This window comes from Chrysoperla carnea, chromosome 3 (genome assembly GCF_905475395.1).
Source record: "Chrysoperla carnea chromosome 3, inChrCarn1.1, whole genome shotgun sequence".
In the NCBI taxonomy this organism is placed as follows: domain Eukaryota; kingdom Metazoa; phylum Arthropoda; class Insecta; order Neuroptera; family Chrysopidae; genus Chrysoperla; species Chrysoperla carnea.
This window is the reverse complement of record NC_058339.1, coordinates 68,662,509-68,679,085: the sequence shown is the minus strand read 5'-3', so window position 1 is coordinate 68,679,085 and position 16,577 is coordinate 68,662,509. Positions and strand designations below refer to the sequence as shown.

Below are 16,577 nucleotides of genomic sequence, written 5' to 3'. Positions count from 1 at the left end.
AAATCGGTCAAGCCGTTTCGGAGGAGTATGGCAACGAAAACTGTGACACGTGAATTTTATATATTAGATTATTTTATATTATTTTTTTGAAATATTGCCTAAAATAATATATGATATGAGGTACAATATTTCGGAGAAATTTCAAAATCCAGTCAGCAAATCATCAAAATAAGTGGATTTTGAGTTGAGTGTTTTTTGAGTTGTAATCACTCCACATATTCCAAAAACGAAATATAAAAACTTTCCTTGAATTGTTTTAAACGTGCATCCCCATAAAATTACACAATATACAAAACCGGTAAAATCGCAAATAATGGTAAAATGTCTTGTTTGTGATTTTGGTAAATTATTGTGTAAGAGATTACGCCTATACTTAAATTTTTGACTTGATGCAAACAATATGACAAAAACCTATGCTGATATTATGACTAATACCTATCCTATTTAACAAATTTCTAAAGGTCTTAAAAAATTTGATGACAAACCAATTTGACTCATTTGTAAACAATTTCTCTAACATAAAAAAAAACACAAAATTCTTCCCAAAGTAATTTATTAGATTAAACCAAAAACTACAAGAAACAGAAAAAAAATGAGGAATTAACAACCAAATATGTTTCTTCTCTGATTATTATCAAATAAAATTTTAACACATATAGATAAAATATATCCAAAAAAATTGTTTTGTTTTAAAACATGTATAAGTAAATTGGAAAATGTAAAAGATTTACTTTTTTTACAACAAAAGTCTATTGAAATATTACATGTGAGTTTATCTTTGATTTATTACACTATTTTACAGTATTGTACAAACTACAAAATATAAAATTTTGTATATATGTTTGTTTTCAAAATAACTTTCATTTAAGGTAATTCACGCAAGGCATTCGAAGCTAAAAATGTGTCAATCTATATTAAAGTGATCTAACTCTCACTCTAACTGTTTTTATACCATGTATATGAAATATGCCAAGGTATATTCAGTTTAGTCCCAAGTTTGTAACGCTTAAAAATATTGATGCTATGAACAAAATTTTGGTATAGTTGTTCATAAAATCACCTAATTAGTCCATTTTCGGTTGTCTGTCTGTCGTCTGTCCGTCTGTCATCACGATAACTCAAAAACGAAAATAGATATTAAGTTGAAATTTTTACAGCGTGCTCAGGACGTAAAAAAAGTGAGGTCGAGTTCAGTAAATGAGCAACGTAGGTCAATTGGGTCATCTTTTAATCCGTTAGAGATAGAACAAAAGTTAAAATGTAAAAAAATGGTTCTTATAAAAAAATAAACAACTTTTGTTAGAAACATTTTTTCGTTAACATCACTGTTTACCCGTTTACCCGTTAGAGCGCAAATTATGTGCAAATTGTTATAGTATGTATTATATGGGTATATCAGTATGTGTGTGACATGTATGTATGTGTAATGTGACAGAGTAATCAACACTCTATATCTATACCTTGTATTTCAACAATTAACTCAGTCAATTGTTTGTTTTCACTTATTTAAATTGTATTTTTGCATAAAAGAAGTCTAATTTTGTAATAATTTTTATTAAAAAAGTTTAACAACTCCAATAAATGCACTATTATCACGACAATAGTGTTAATTCATTTACAAAGAGAACTAAAATTGCTAAGTATTCTTTAAATCTAACCTATGCAATTAGTTTTTTATTTAAAATAAACAATAAAAAATAGGAAACACACAATGGAACACTTGAATTTTTTTCCGAGTGATAATTGATAATCGCTGTTTTCTCAGAAGAATTCTGTCTAAGAAAGAAAGAACGGAATTTGACAACTCTATATGGATAGAAAACTACTTTCTATCTCATTGATAGAAAATTGATTATTTTTGTATCTAATCGGAAACCTTAGATTATGCGTGTAATTTAAATTTGGTCAAATGACCACGAAATGTGAATTTACGATGAAACTACCTTAATACACAGAAATTTTTGTATTTTTGGTATTTAAAAGGTATTCTTCACCTTTTGCATTTTTAAATAGGTGATTATTATATTTTTATACATAGTACAACATGATACTTAATTTTCACACTGCCCTTCGTGATTTTCAATGTTTATTAGGATTTTGTCAAATTTTCATTGGTTTTTATTGCCATAAAATTTCGTTACAGAGTGAAAGACACTGCCACCAAACTTCAAACCATTTTAATATCCATGTAATTAATAAATTCAAAAATATATAACATTTGCGTCAGTGCGACTCGTTAATAGATTGAGATTCCGAAACATTAAACCGATCTAAAAAATATTCGTATAGTACTCTTCAAGTTTCGATGTCTGGTAAGAAGTATAGTTTTAAAAACTTTCTACGGGCTTTTTTAACTTTGCAACTCTATGAAAAATCTTAAGAAACAATTGAAAACAGGCAATTGCCTTAGTTAATTGTTGAAATACCATGTAAAGACTGTGTTGATTACACTGTCACATTACACATACATATACTCAATGTCAGAAAAAATGCTCGTTTTAAAACATTCTAAGTGTTACTATTATAACATAACATATGATGAGTACGCTTAGAATGTTTTAACTGGTCACACATTCATAACTGATATTCCCATATAATGCATACTAAACAATTTGCGCCTAATTTGCGACCTCACGGGTAAACAGAGATGTTTACGAAAAAATGTTTCAAACAAAAGTTTTTTATTTTTTTATAAGGAACATTTTTTTACATTTAAACTTTTGTTTTATCTTTAACGGTTTATCAGATGGGTCCTACGGATCCAAGACCCAATTGACCTATGTTGCCTATTTACGAACTCGACCTCACTTTTTATGCCCTGAACACGCTGTAAAAATTTCTGCTTGGTATCATTTTTCGTTTTTGAGTTATCGTGTTGACAGACAGACGGACAGACGGGCAGACGAACAGACGGATAGACTAATTATTTGATTTTATAAACAAATATACTAGAATTTTGTTCGTAGCATTATTATTTTTAAGCGTTACAAACTTGGGACAAAACTTTACATAGTATACAAATTTGCATATATGCATTCCCAATATACTGTATTGATCTATTGACCTACTTTTTTCGTTGTATATTTTTGTTTCTTATTTGTTTCCGATAATCAACCTACAAGATAAGTTAGTGGAATGTACAAACTTGGAATGTTTGTGCTTTACCTTTCCAAGCTGAAGCTAAAGACCAATATAGACATATATTGCCAATCGAACACAGGATTTCGTTTGCGAATTTGTTAAAATGAAAATCGAAGATAATGAAACTTTTTTGAAGAATTTCTGGCATATAATGTATTTAAAAATCAAACCATACCCCATATTTTCAGTTTTAAATACCTATATAATGTATACTTCGTAAATAAACTTGTCTTTAAAAAGTGAGTTTTAAACGACAGTTTTATGTCGCTATGTGTGTTTATTCTCATAATATTTATTAAATGTAAGAGAAAGAAGGCGCCATATTAAAAAATACATACCATATAAAAAAGATGTAATATATTATGTCAAAGGTATTTTTATACATATAACTTTTTCAGTCATTAGTCGGTAGCTTAGTCATTTCAAGTAATGTCCAGAAAATTATTGAACCTTCTATAAATTGTTTTAACTATTCTACTTAATTAAGGGTTTTTATTTTCATATTTTCAATTTTGTGAATGTGATCAAATTTACCTATTATTTAATATTATTTAATCAAGGACAAATTTGGTGTAAAAAAGTTGGGGAGGGGGTGTTCTACATCGAGAATCAATTCAAAAACCGACATCTAGGTTACCTAAGATGCTAAAACTTTTACAATCGATTCATGTTGCCATGCATTTTGAGAAAATACAAAAATATTTTTATTTCTGCCAATTTGTATTTTTTGTCAAAATTTTATTGAAGTTGAGTTGTGAAAGTTATCAGAAGTTAACGAAAACAGAGATAATTTAAAGTAAGTACAATACAATTTTCATACTATGACATAATAAATTTTTGTGGATGTCACTATATCAGTTTCGCTGTGAACGCCATACTGTATACTGTATTGAGGGAATAATAGCATTAGCAATAGTTAAGGCGGACGAGTTCATGCAGCATAGGCCTCAGGCCCATACTGGTTGGCGATACTCACAATGCTTTTGGTGGATACTTTAATATTACTTATGCTAACATAGGCCCTTACTAAATGTATCTGTCTCTATAACATACCAGCATTATAGTCAACGAATTCAAAATTTTGTACCATTTTGTATATTTTTCTTAAAAGTTTATTGTTAAAATGCAAATAATTTTTGTCTTTCAAAAATTTAAAAAAATATAATTTTATTTTATTGATTTTTTTTTAATATCTTGAGAAAATTTACAAAATTCAACATTAAGGAAATACACAATTAAATTGTACATAAGTCAACAAGTAGTAAGATACCACAAATCTTCAAAACTTATTGTTTAAAATGCATAGCTAGGGACTACTCGAGAATAATTTTCGACTTGTTGCCAGTAATTTAAACAAGTGAAAGCAAACAATTGACTGAGTTAATTGTTGAAATACCATACATAGTCAGTGTTGAATTCTTTATCACATAACACATACAAACATGTGACACATACATAACTGACAATCAAGTATAGTAAATATTATAAAATTTCCGCCTACTTGGCGCCCTCACGGGTAAACAGTGATGTTTACGAAAGAATGTTTCAAACAAAAGTTGTTTAATTTTTGATAAGGAACATTTTTTACATTTAAAATTTTATTCTATCTCTAACGGTTTACAAGATGCGTCTTACGGACCCAAGACCCAATTGACCTATGATGCTCATTTACGAACTGGACCTCACTTTTTACGTCCTGAGTACGCTGTAAAAATTTCAGCTCGATATCTTTTTTCCTTTTTGAGTTATCGTGTCCACAGACGGACGGACAACCGGAAATGGACTAATTAGGTGATTTTATGAACACCTTTGACAAAATTTTTTTTCCTAGCATCATTATTTTTAAGCGTTACAAACTTGGGACTAAACTTAATATACTATGTATATTTCATATATACATGGTATAAAAAGTGTACGCTTCATTTTTTTTAGTCTATAGACTTTGATATTTATTCAATTGACTAGACTTTCATCTCAATATTGAATGATTGTATGCCGACGACCAATACATTATCTGGTGTCTTGTTGAGTGTGTATATCAGTGACATTATACCGACCAAATAAATACATATTATATAGGTATCGACTATGGTATATAATATACAAACCAATCAATTATCTGTACCGATAACAAAATGTCATTTCTAATTAGGCGCTAAAATACCTTTATATATATTATGTTATTTTGTAGGTGGGATTTTTGGGTTGACCAGAACTAAAGAAAAAATTTATATAGATAAGTTTAACCATTACATTTGTGTGGGGACCATTAAAAATGATAAAATAAATATTTGACATAAAGATATTTTAATTAAGGAATTTTTCAATTTAATAGTCTCTTTTTTTCTCTGTGTGTTTAGAGACTTCTTTTTAATGTTCATATTTTTTCAGAAGATATAGACTTATGCACGGTATCGAAGGATAACCGGGAGGAGTAGGAATGGGTAATACATCCATTATGGGGTTTTGGTAACAATTCCAATTAAAAAGAGCTGTTATTTTTTTCTAGGCACGATATTAGGCGTATCAATATTATAAAAGAGGGTTCATCTTAGCATTTTGGAATAGATTTCAGGGGAAAAATTGCTTTTTTTTCGACGTTATTAATGTTTTTGCACTTATATAATAAATTGAGCTAGATATAGTTGAAGAAATATACATGGTGTCCCAAAAGTGAGGAAATTCTAGGAGATCTCGCAGATTCAGCTTGAAAAAAAAAAATGAAAAATATCATATCCGACGCATTTATTGACGGAAAATACAATGGGGGCCTTGGATTTGAATTTGAACATAACCTCAAAGCTACAGCGAACCAAAAATCGATTTTTCAAATGGAAACCCCACATTTATTTCAGATTTGAAAAAAGCGTAAAATTTTACGTAAAAATATGATCTTGACCATGACCTCGGCCATGATTTTCAAGATCGTTCTATAGTCAAAGCCATTTTTGCAATGATAGCCCCTGCATAACCACCATATCCGACATATTTTCCGACGGGGAATCCAATGGTGACCTTGGATTTGACCTTGACATAACCTTTAAAACAGTGATCCAAAAATCGATTTTTTAAATGGGAAACCCTATTTTTTATTGCGGATTGAAAGAACAGGATATTTTATGTCCAAATATGACTTAGACCAAGATCAAAGATCTTATTTTATAGAAAACTCTACGGCGGAAAACTCTAGGGACAATTCTGACCAATAGAGGCACGGAGATATCAAGACCAAATTAACTGGGTGTTTCCATACTTTTGGGTCAGCCCTGTATGTAGATGAGTTAGTAACAAGAAAGAAACCTTTGGAAGGTCGACCGCAAATGTATTGCTTTTCCTACTTAATACACAACTGGTATTGGCGATTAACCATGCAACCACCATTTCCATTTTTTATACAAATATTTCATTTGTTCAAAAATATGAAAAGAAAATTGAAAACAATTAAATGGAAGGGGGGGGGATATGAGCTTAGTGATGGAGCCCGGCTGCTGCTCAAGATTTTTTATTTTTTATTTTATTTTATTTATATTTATTTATTTATTTATTTTTTATTTTATAGATCATAAAAATGAAAAATAAATGAATTGTTTTTAACAATTTGTCAGATATATGATAAAAATATATTAATAACTTTGGTTTTTGTTTTTGTGTGTTCTTCTTTCTATATATCTAAAAAAATTTAACGTCAGGATAATTTTTTATTTATTTTTTATTTGATGACTTAATATTATGAATTGGTGTTGGGTCAGTTGGGTGAGTTTTTTAAACTCCCACCGGGTGTGTTTTATTTATTTGTTTTTTTAAATAAATGATGAAGTTTAAGCTTGAACTGACTACAGTAGTTAATTTATTTGCATATAAGCCAGATAACGAGCAATTTTCGAGGCTAAAGAAATCTGATATGTTTCCTCGGACATACTGCATTTGTAAATGTTTTTCTAAATACTCTAGTTTGTTTTGTGGAAGCAAAAAGTATTGCTCAAAAAGTGGAAAAATTTCTGTTTATAAAATAAATACAAAATTTTAGAAAATTAAACATTAAATTTTTCCTCTGCCAAATGAAGTAGTTGAAGAAAAATTGCGAAATAAAGTTTCAAAAGAACAATTTTAAAAGATTTTTGGTAAATTTTCTTTTCCAAACGGAGGCAAATAAGTGGTATTAGAACGTACAATTTTCAGAATTTCCTTCCTTTACTAAAGTACGTAAATTAAAAATTCCCTTTACCTCCACCATTAAATCGATTATTTTTAAACCCAATGTGAATTTTGAGTTGAGTTTAGGAAATAATTTACATGTAAAATTATTAAAGTTGAAATTTGTTCATTGTAGTTGTGTTAAGCATATAAGTAAGAACATGATTATCTCTCTTCTACACCAACTTCCTTAAGGCAAATCTAACAGGTAGTTCTTTTTGTTAAATTGAAAATATTTTTACTTTCACTTTTGCTATCCGTTCTTACAACTAAATTTAAAAAAATTTATGTATGTAGCACAGGTTCCATAGTGTAGCGGTTATCACGTCTGCTTTACACGCAGAAGGTCTCCAGTTCGATCCTGGATGGAACCATAAAATTTTTATTTTATTTTACTATATTACCTTTGTTAATCCTTGTAGCTCAGTTGGTTAAGGCGTAACCAAGTCCGTTCGCGGTATGCCTAGGGTAGCGGGTACGATTCCCGCCGTCACAACAAAATTAATTTAATTAATACAGTGCAACCTTAATATAACGAACCTCAATATAACGAATTCCTCGATTTAACAAATTTTTCGCAATCCCCTTGAATTGTCCATAAGAGTCAATATAAAATATACCTCTACATTTCGAATATTTTTTGCGAACAGTCTCTTTATAAAGAATTTTCAACTATAATAAAAAATTTAAATACCTCTAAATAACGAAATTCGTCAATTCAAAACCTTTATATAACGTATAAAGTCCCACCAATATATGACAGTTAGTATGCTCCATAGTATGTAATTCATGTCGCGAGAGGTTCCGACGCTTTTTTCCTCTTTATAACGAATTTTAGACCAACTTAACCTCAATATTATAAACCTCAGTTTAATGAATTACTTGATATAACGAATATTTACTGGTTCCCTTCAGATTTGTTATATCGAGGTTGCACTGTAGTTGTGATGTGCTTGTGTAGTGCATGGTATATGCATGAAGGAGGTGCTTTCAGCCTTTGGAAACAATTGAGGAGCTGATAAATGAAATTATCAGCGGAAAGGTGGTAAAACACATATATGGTATCACAATGGGCTCAATAGCTTAAGTGTGTCGTTCGTGGACAGCGAATATTACCTACCTGTCTACTGTATTGCCTTTTAGTTACCGTTTGAAGTTTGCTAGTTTTATTCGTCAAAATTTTGGTTTTATTACATTGATTTTAAAATTATCTAAACTTAAAAATTTACATCCTTAAAATAGAAATAATTTTTGATGGTTTTTAGCTTGAAAAGCATTGATTTACGTTAAATTTTTTGTTATTCTTTAAGCTAATATCTACGACTGTCGTTTATATTTTTTAAATTATGTGAAGCTGATTTTAATAAATAAAAATAGCCTTCTGTTTTCATCGTCCATAAGTTTCGTCGATAAATCCTAGACAAACTTAAGTAAGAGCTTTTTTAGAGCTACGATATACAGGAAGAACATTATTTAATAATATTTCAAAATTAGCCATTTTGGTTAGAATTTTTGTATTTTCCTCAGAGTAACCCTCGAGGTATAATGATGATGATTGTTTGAAGTGAATCATTTAAGAGCCATCTACTATATTTATTGATGGATGGATTCAACGTGATCAAAATAATCGTTGAACAAAGAGCTATGGCGATGTAAAAGCTATTTGGTGTTTCGTAGCAAAAATGTTAATTTTACTGCTTTTGATCAAGGTTAAGACAAATTTCAACGTTATGCTAATTTTTTTTCTGTTAGCTTTCACCGGTTGGTTCTTTAACTCTTGGCTTCTGTTGACTTTTAATTATATTATACCACATTTTGATAGGCGTACAGTAAATTTTAAGGTCAGTTTTTATGACGATATTAAAATATGCCGTTACAGGTAAAATGATCCCTATTTTATATGTAAAATTATAATAGGTAAAATAATCCATCATGTGACGGGTCTTAAATGTGTTGATTTAGATTATTTTTCCAGTAATTTTTGTTTTCTTACCAATCGTTGATGCAAACGTAAAAAGAAGAACTAATATTCTGTATGAACTGTTTGGTAAAAAATGCAATGGGATCATTTTACCCACTTATTTTTACAAGGTCAGTAAAACAATTCCTTTTGAGAAGTATTGAATAGTTCTAAAAATTTGTGCCAATCTAAAGAATTTAGCATGCCAAAATTGCAACATATCCTAATTTTTTAATACGTTATGAAACCAAAATTTTGACGAATAAAAATATCAAACTTCAAGTATTAAAGGTTAAAGCTTCTATAAAGAAGTATTTCGACGTTATACATATCTCGAATAGTTTGGCTATAAATTACATATTTTCTTAAGGGGTTCATTACATGTCACTTTTCAAAACAACGTTTCGTCATAAATACTAGCCAGAATTATAAATTATAGTTTTATTAAATAATAATTCAAAAATACCTGATCATCAAAAGATTAACAAGAATTTTTGATTGTCCAAACAATCAAAACAGTTCACGAAATTGCATTAGTGTGAATATAGGTATATGTTTTAGTAAATAATTCAGCGATGTTTATTTAGGCCGTTTCCTTGAAACAGATGTATAATTTTATTGTGATTAGCCTAATTTGGTATCTCATTTGAAGGTGTCAATTATTATACTTAATCCCATCATAATTTATTTTATATTAAATTTCCAAAAATAAACTGACTCATATACATTTACTACAAAAATACAGACATAAATCTTTGAATTTGGGACTTTTATGTCGCCTCTTTGATTCAAAAGTTTAATGCTCATACATATGAAGAAATAAGGTCATGCGGGGCCTTTTTAACACAAACAAGAACTAGAAAAGAAATCGGAAATAATGATTTGAATTAATCACACATTTTAGTTTAATTCATCATCGAAAATTCCCTAGCACTCACCAGTCACCATTGACCAAATGACCACCCAAAAAATAAAAGAAAACTAGAAATCTTTATAAAATGTAATAATAATAATAATAATAATAATAAAAGTGCCGCCTTCATATTATTTGAATCAACATTTCAAATAAAGATCTAAATAATTTATATATGTCCATATTATTGAAGAAAAAAATAAATTTGTTAACTTGTAGAGAGAAAAAAAAATTATATTATTATAAAAACTAGAAACTGTTAAGTGGTGAAACAAAATTTATATGAATACAGTATAGCACATAGAAAAAAATAATATTTTTATCATACAATTTTTTATAAAACCCCGACGAAAATGAAAAAAGTCTAGAAAACGAAGGAAAACAGTAGGCCCATAGAGTTACGAATCTTCGGTTACATTTTTTTTAATCTCCGGGGGGGGGGGGGGACTCACTTAATGGACCTACAGAGTCCACTTTTCCAAAACCTGGGGACTGGAGTTTAAGCGAATTCGGCTGGAATTTTTTTTTTGTTTCCTTGTAAGCCATATAACTCGTAAATGGTGCATTTTAAAAAACGCTAGTTTTAATTGAATTTATTTATTTGCAAATAATTTTTTATAATAATATTGACTCCTCTATTTTGTAGCTGAGAACTCTACGAACAAAATCAGCTTTGGAACGTTTCATTCGGCTTAATAGTATTTGAACAATTTCAATCTGCATTAAATGTCTGAAAAAAATGTTGTTGACTTTGGGCAGGCCGCAAGGTCACTCAGGTTTTTGTCCAATTGCAATATGCTTGACGAGAATCGAAAAGGTAAAATGTCAGCTTTAATTGGCAATTTTGTTGTCTATACCTATATCCAATATTAACAACAATTACAGCGGTTGAAAACAGCGAAAAAAACGTCGAAAATTTCTTAGTTACAAAATTAAATTTCTCAAGAAATATTTAACTTAACGAGATGCGATTTTAAAATTTGCAAAGTGCTTAGAAAAATTCGAAGATTTAACAAAAATAGACCTCTTATATTTCTAAGCCCTTACGTGCTTTAAAATTAATTCTCAAGGGCCAGACATACTTCCTCCTTATTCAATTTCAATAAGAAAAGAATTATAATTCTAAAATCTTGCTAAACCACCATTAAGCTCTTATACTCAGAAATACTCAAAAAAAAAGAGTCCATAATTTTTACTTAAAAAATTCATCTCGCACGGTCTTTTCGTTTCTAACAAATAGACGGTGTTTTAAAGCATTTATAACTAGCAGCCAAGGATAACAAAATAACCTCCACATGCCAATGTTTGATACTCAATTCAGATTAAGAAATGTTTCTGTGAGATCAAAATCAATTGTTCTGATGTATGAGACTCTCTCATGCAAATAATCAAGGATTGTAAAGCCAAGGCCAGTGGAGTACTTAGAGTTGTGATGATAAGTAGGTACTCTTACTCATAATCTTTAGGTCCTTCGTTGAACTTAGGTTAGCGCGATTATGTACTCAGAGTGACACGACTTATTGGTACGGAACATTAATATCAAATGAAAAAATTACCTAAACAAAATAAAAAAAATGTGAAAAATAAACATAAAAATTAACAAAAAGTCACGACTACTAACTACCCAAAATATATCTCCTAACGAGCCCCTACGTTCCTTCCCTATTATTATTAATTTAACCGACAAAGTACCTAAATATATATTCATATGTGTGTAATATATTAAACTACCTTTAGACTTTGTATGGTGTATGATATAAAAAGAAAGCCATAATAGAGACAGAGCAAGCAAGTCTTAAAAACTCTGACTGATTGAGAAGAAGTGTCGAGTGTCGACAATGCAAAATATTTTCTGAAAACATTTTGATGCCAAAACGAATGACATATTTTCCACCTATTGTTCAATATATACAAAATATTTTTGTTCATAAATATGTTACCTATAAATGTACAATTATCATGTATGTACGATGTTCAATGTTAAATATTCGGTCAAAAATATCTGAAAATTACATTTGGAAGTCAAAATGTGCAAACTATTGGGTATTGCAGACAATACCCAAATACAAACTGCTTCACTAAATATTTTTGTACATATTTGTATTCATCAATCAGCTCATCGGTAATCGGAAAAAATAGACTGTTGATTTTCCAACTACAAAAGTTTTTGTAGAGAAATATGTGGCAGCGAATACATTGGCAAGGTTAGAAATACTTTCACTGATTAAATTAGCAGAAAAACTTTGCCGGGGAAATGAAAAGCTGGAAGAGGTATGTTAAAATCATATGATGGAATAATAGTTTGTACATGTGGTCCAGGAATTGACAAAAGTAGGATCAAGCGATTACTGAATTATAAGAAGAATTATTAAAATCGCAAAAAATGTATTTTGAACCAGTCCTGAGGAATTTTCGCTCGGTTATTTTGTAACAAGGTTTTCTCAATGAAATAAAGAGCTGACAGGAGTAGGCATAAAGCTTCCGAATTTAAATGGTATTTCGTGCATTAGTATGATGAAATTGATGTTTAAATTTGTTGGTGACCAACCATAGGTTAGGTTAGGTTAGAATATAATATAATACTGTGATGTACTATATATGTGTTTTACCACATTTTCCGCTTATAATTTCATTTACCAGCTCCTCAATTATTTTGAGAGACTAAAGCACCTCCTTCATGCATATACCATGCACTTTACCAGCCCAGCACAACTATTAATTAAATTAATTTTTGTTGTGACGGTGGGAATCGAACCCGCCGTTGGATTGGTTACGCCTTAACCAACTAAGCTACTAAGATTATCAACCTTAATTAAGGGTTAATTTTTCAACAAGCTTTAATTCAAAATGAAATATATTATTGATAAAAAGCTTGTATATTTAATGTGTGTGGTATTTATATATATTTTACACAAAACTAATGTCTACAACACTGTTGTGTACAAAATGCCACCTACGATCTGTAATCTGTCTTTACGATGAGAAGAGACTCCTTTCAATCTGTCATGACTTAACTATTATACTTTACTTTTACTATATTTATATTATATGATCATATAGTACTTTTGTGAATTGTGTTATTTAGTATGGAATTTATTTAGTAGTAGTAGAGTAGGAGGTGAACAATGATTGGTATTTCATTAAATAAATATTTATTTATCTAAGATATCAAATTCATTTATTTATTTAACAAATCGAGGATAACAATTGATTTAAATCAAGTTTTTATACCGTGTGTACATATCCAATATAGAATAAAATCAAGAAAATGATTTTGATGAAAGTATATTTAGACTAGAGATACAAAGAACGCCACTAGCTAGGTAACTGATTTGTACTTGAAGGCGTCACGTTAGCACGTAATTGAAATGTAAAAGACGCGTTCGAGTACTACATTTTTATTTGCGTCACTTTTGAAATCTATGATACTTTCGCTATTATTTTAGTAGATTTTCCAACCGTTTCTGAAGTATTTATAAAATTAAAACTACTAAAGAACTAGTAAGGTGACTGGATGAAAAGATGGTGAATCATATTCAACAAGCTACAAACCATTTTGAGTCACTATGGAAATTCGCTATCGTGCTTTCTTTTATACTAGCTGAGTTTTTCCATTTCTTTTTGTGAGGCAATCCTATTATACATCAACTCTTACAGCAGCAACTGATGCATTCTGTCAGAGTCATGGTAGCCCATTAAGACAAGATTCCTTGGGAGGGTGTTATATCCATATATTTAAGTACATTGTCCGAACATTTCTAGTGGATCCAAAAAATTTTCACGAAGACAAACGCGTCAAAAAAATTTTTTTAACTGAGTGTAAACATCTTTTGAGACTTTAAACGCGCTTTTCTCGAAACAGCTCTTTCTAAAGTTGGTGAGAAAGATTTCTTCGAAACGGCTCGACCGAGTGGTTTGAAATTTTTACACAATCTTCTTAGATATTTTCCTCAAGTATTAATCGAAGGATTTTTTTTGAAAGCCCCCATTTTGTCAAAAATCATAATTTTGACTATTACTTCGATTAATACCTGTATTCATCTATCGACTAAAGAAATTTTCTGAATTTTTTTCCTGATAATCTAAACCAGAGAATGGTGCTCACCTCCGGACACCTTTTTTTGAAGGTCCTCCTCGAATATAATCCATCTTCTGAAGATATATGAAAACTGTGTTTTATTGGAGCGAAATGAACCAGCATAAATACAGTGACGAAGACTACCTATAACTTTTCTGCCGTAATTTTTGTAATATTAGCCTTGCCTTGTCACTTTTATTTACTTGTATGATAAAATTAATGAAAATTCTTATCCACATGTGCTCTACAAGTAGATTCATCGGATATTTCAAAATCATATAGATGGTAGTTTATTTCTTGCATTCTACTGATTTGTATCAGCGAAATCTGAAAAAAAATATGTTAGTTACCAGTTTAAAGTGTTCACAATATCTTGTTTTTTCATTCTGCCCATTTCTACTACAAATAGGGAACGAGTGAACTTGTAAGATGCGATGATAATTTCTGTTTCAAAGATTCTCATCCTTTCCAATTTCATATTTAATCCGTAAAAAACAGTGTACTTTAGTTGTAGTTGGCGTATTCTATGAAAATGTTAGAAAGTGAGTACTTTTTATAAAAACAGTATTATATAAAACTGTTCCTAGTGTTAGTGGTTGTTAGATGACAACGTATTAATCCGTTAAAAGTAGAATAGTTTAGCTGTAATTCGTGTTTTCTATGAAAATTGATATTTCATGACCTCAAAAATCTTAAAAATAAACAGTAACAAGTGAAAACAAACAATCGACTGAGTTAATTGTTGAAATACCACGCATAGTCAGTGTTGATTTCTTTATCACATTACACATACATAACTGATAATCAAGTATAGTACATATTATAAAATTTCCGCCTAATTGGCGCTCTCACGGGTAAAGAGTGATGTTTACGAAAAAATGTTTCAAACAAAAGTTGTTTAATTTTTGACAAGGAACATTTTTTTACATTTAAACTTTTGTTCTATCTCTAACGGTTTACAAGATGGGTCCGTAGGACCCAAGACCCAATTGACCTATGATGCTCATTTACGAACTTGACCTCACTTTTTACGACCTGAGTACGCTGTAAAAATTTTAACTCGATATCTTTTTTCGTTTTTGAGTTATCGTGTTCACAGACGGACGGACGGACGGACAACCGGAAATGGACTAATTAGGTGATTTTATGAGCACCTATGACAAAATTTTTTTCCTAGCATCATTATTTTTAAGCGTTACAAACTTGGGACTAAACTTAATATACTATGTATATTTCATATATACATGGTATAATAAAGTATTTTTCTGTAAAAATGGTATTATATAACACTGTTCATATAATATAATATATTTTATATATGATTAGTGGTCGGCACAAATGAAACAAACTCAGTGGGTAGCTACAGTTTGTTGTTACCTTGTTGTATATAAGTTAACGTTAGGTAACAAACCATACCTATAATATAAAAATATATTCATATTTATATCTATTTAACAATTCTATATATTATTACTTTGACTATACATATATTGCATACTACACTACTACAGTACTACGTAGGTACGTGTTAATGATGAACAAGAACAAGTTATTTATTGGTACAGTAGACTTGACTTAACGAAAGTTAAGATTGGCTTGTTTTATTTGCTACTTATTTTAAGCTATATATACTTAACTACTATAACTTTTATGTTTTATTATTGGAATATAAATTATAAATTCGTACCTGATTAGGTTTTGGTTCTTTTTTTCTTTTGATCTATAAAGCAGCCTAGACTTAAAAAAAATTAAATTTTTAATTGCAAATCAAGTGTTTGATAAGTGATAGTGAAGACGCAAATTAAAAAATATATATGTATTCAATTTTGATCAGTGCCGGATTTATCTCTGACGGGACCCCAAGCAACCTCAGGTTTTTGGGGCCCTCATTGTAAAATACCCCCCCCTCCCCCCGATATTTCAAAATAATGAATAACTAGTTAATTTTGCATAATCAATATATTTTACAGTTAACTTATCATTTACTATCTAAATTACAACTTTTTTCTACTTTTCTCAGTCGCAAATTGATGAATGACATCATCAAAGTCAAGTTTGGATGGAATTTTGGATGGATTTTTTCTTTTTTTCATGTGTTATTTATTTTTTTTTTTCAAATTTTCGAATGTGTTTTCAAAATTTTCCATTTTTTGGGGCCCCTGTCCAAGCGGGGCCCCAAGCAATTGCTTCCTTTGCTTCCCGGTAAATCTGCCACTGATTTTGATGGTGGATTATGTTATAACTTGACAAATTAAGACGAAAAATAAGAATAAAATTTTTCGATAGTCTGG

General features: G+C 29.8%; 1 protein-coding gene and 1 non-coding gene across 2 annotated transcripts in view; both read left to right on the top strand.

The window, feature by feature from the left end:
• The window catches only part of LOC123294767 (protein rhomboid), a 253,857-nt gene that overhangs the window by 9,583 nt on the left and 227,697 nt on the right, over positions 1 to 16,577 (top strand). The gene's annotated exons all lie outside the window — the stretch shown is intronic.
• On the top strand, positions 7,637 to 7,709 carry Trnav-uac. Its single transcript has one exon. It is a non-coding gene; the product is annotated as a tRNA-Val (tRNA).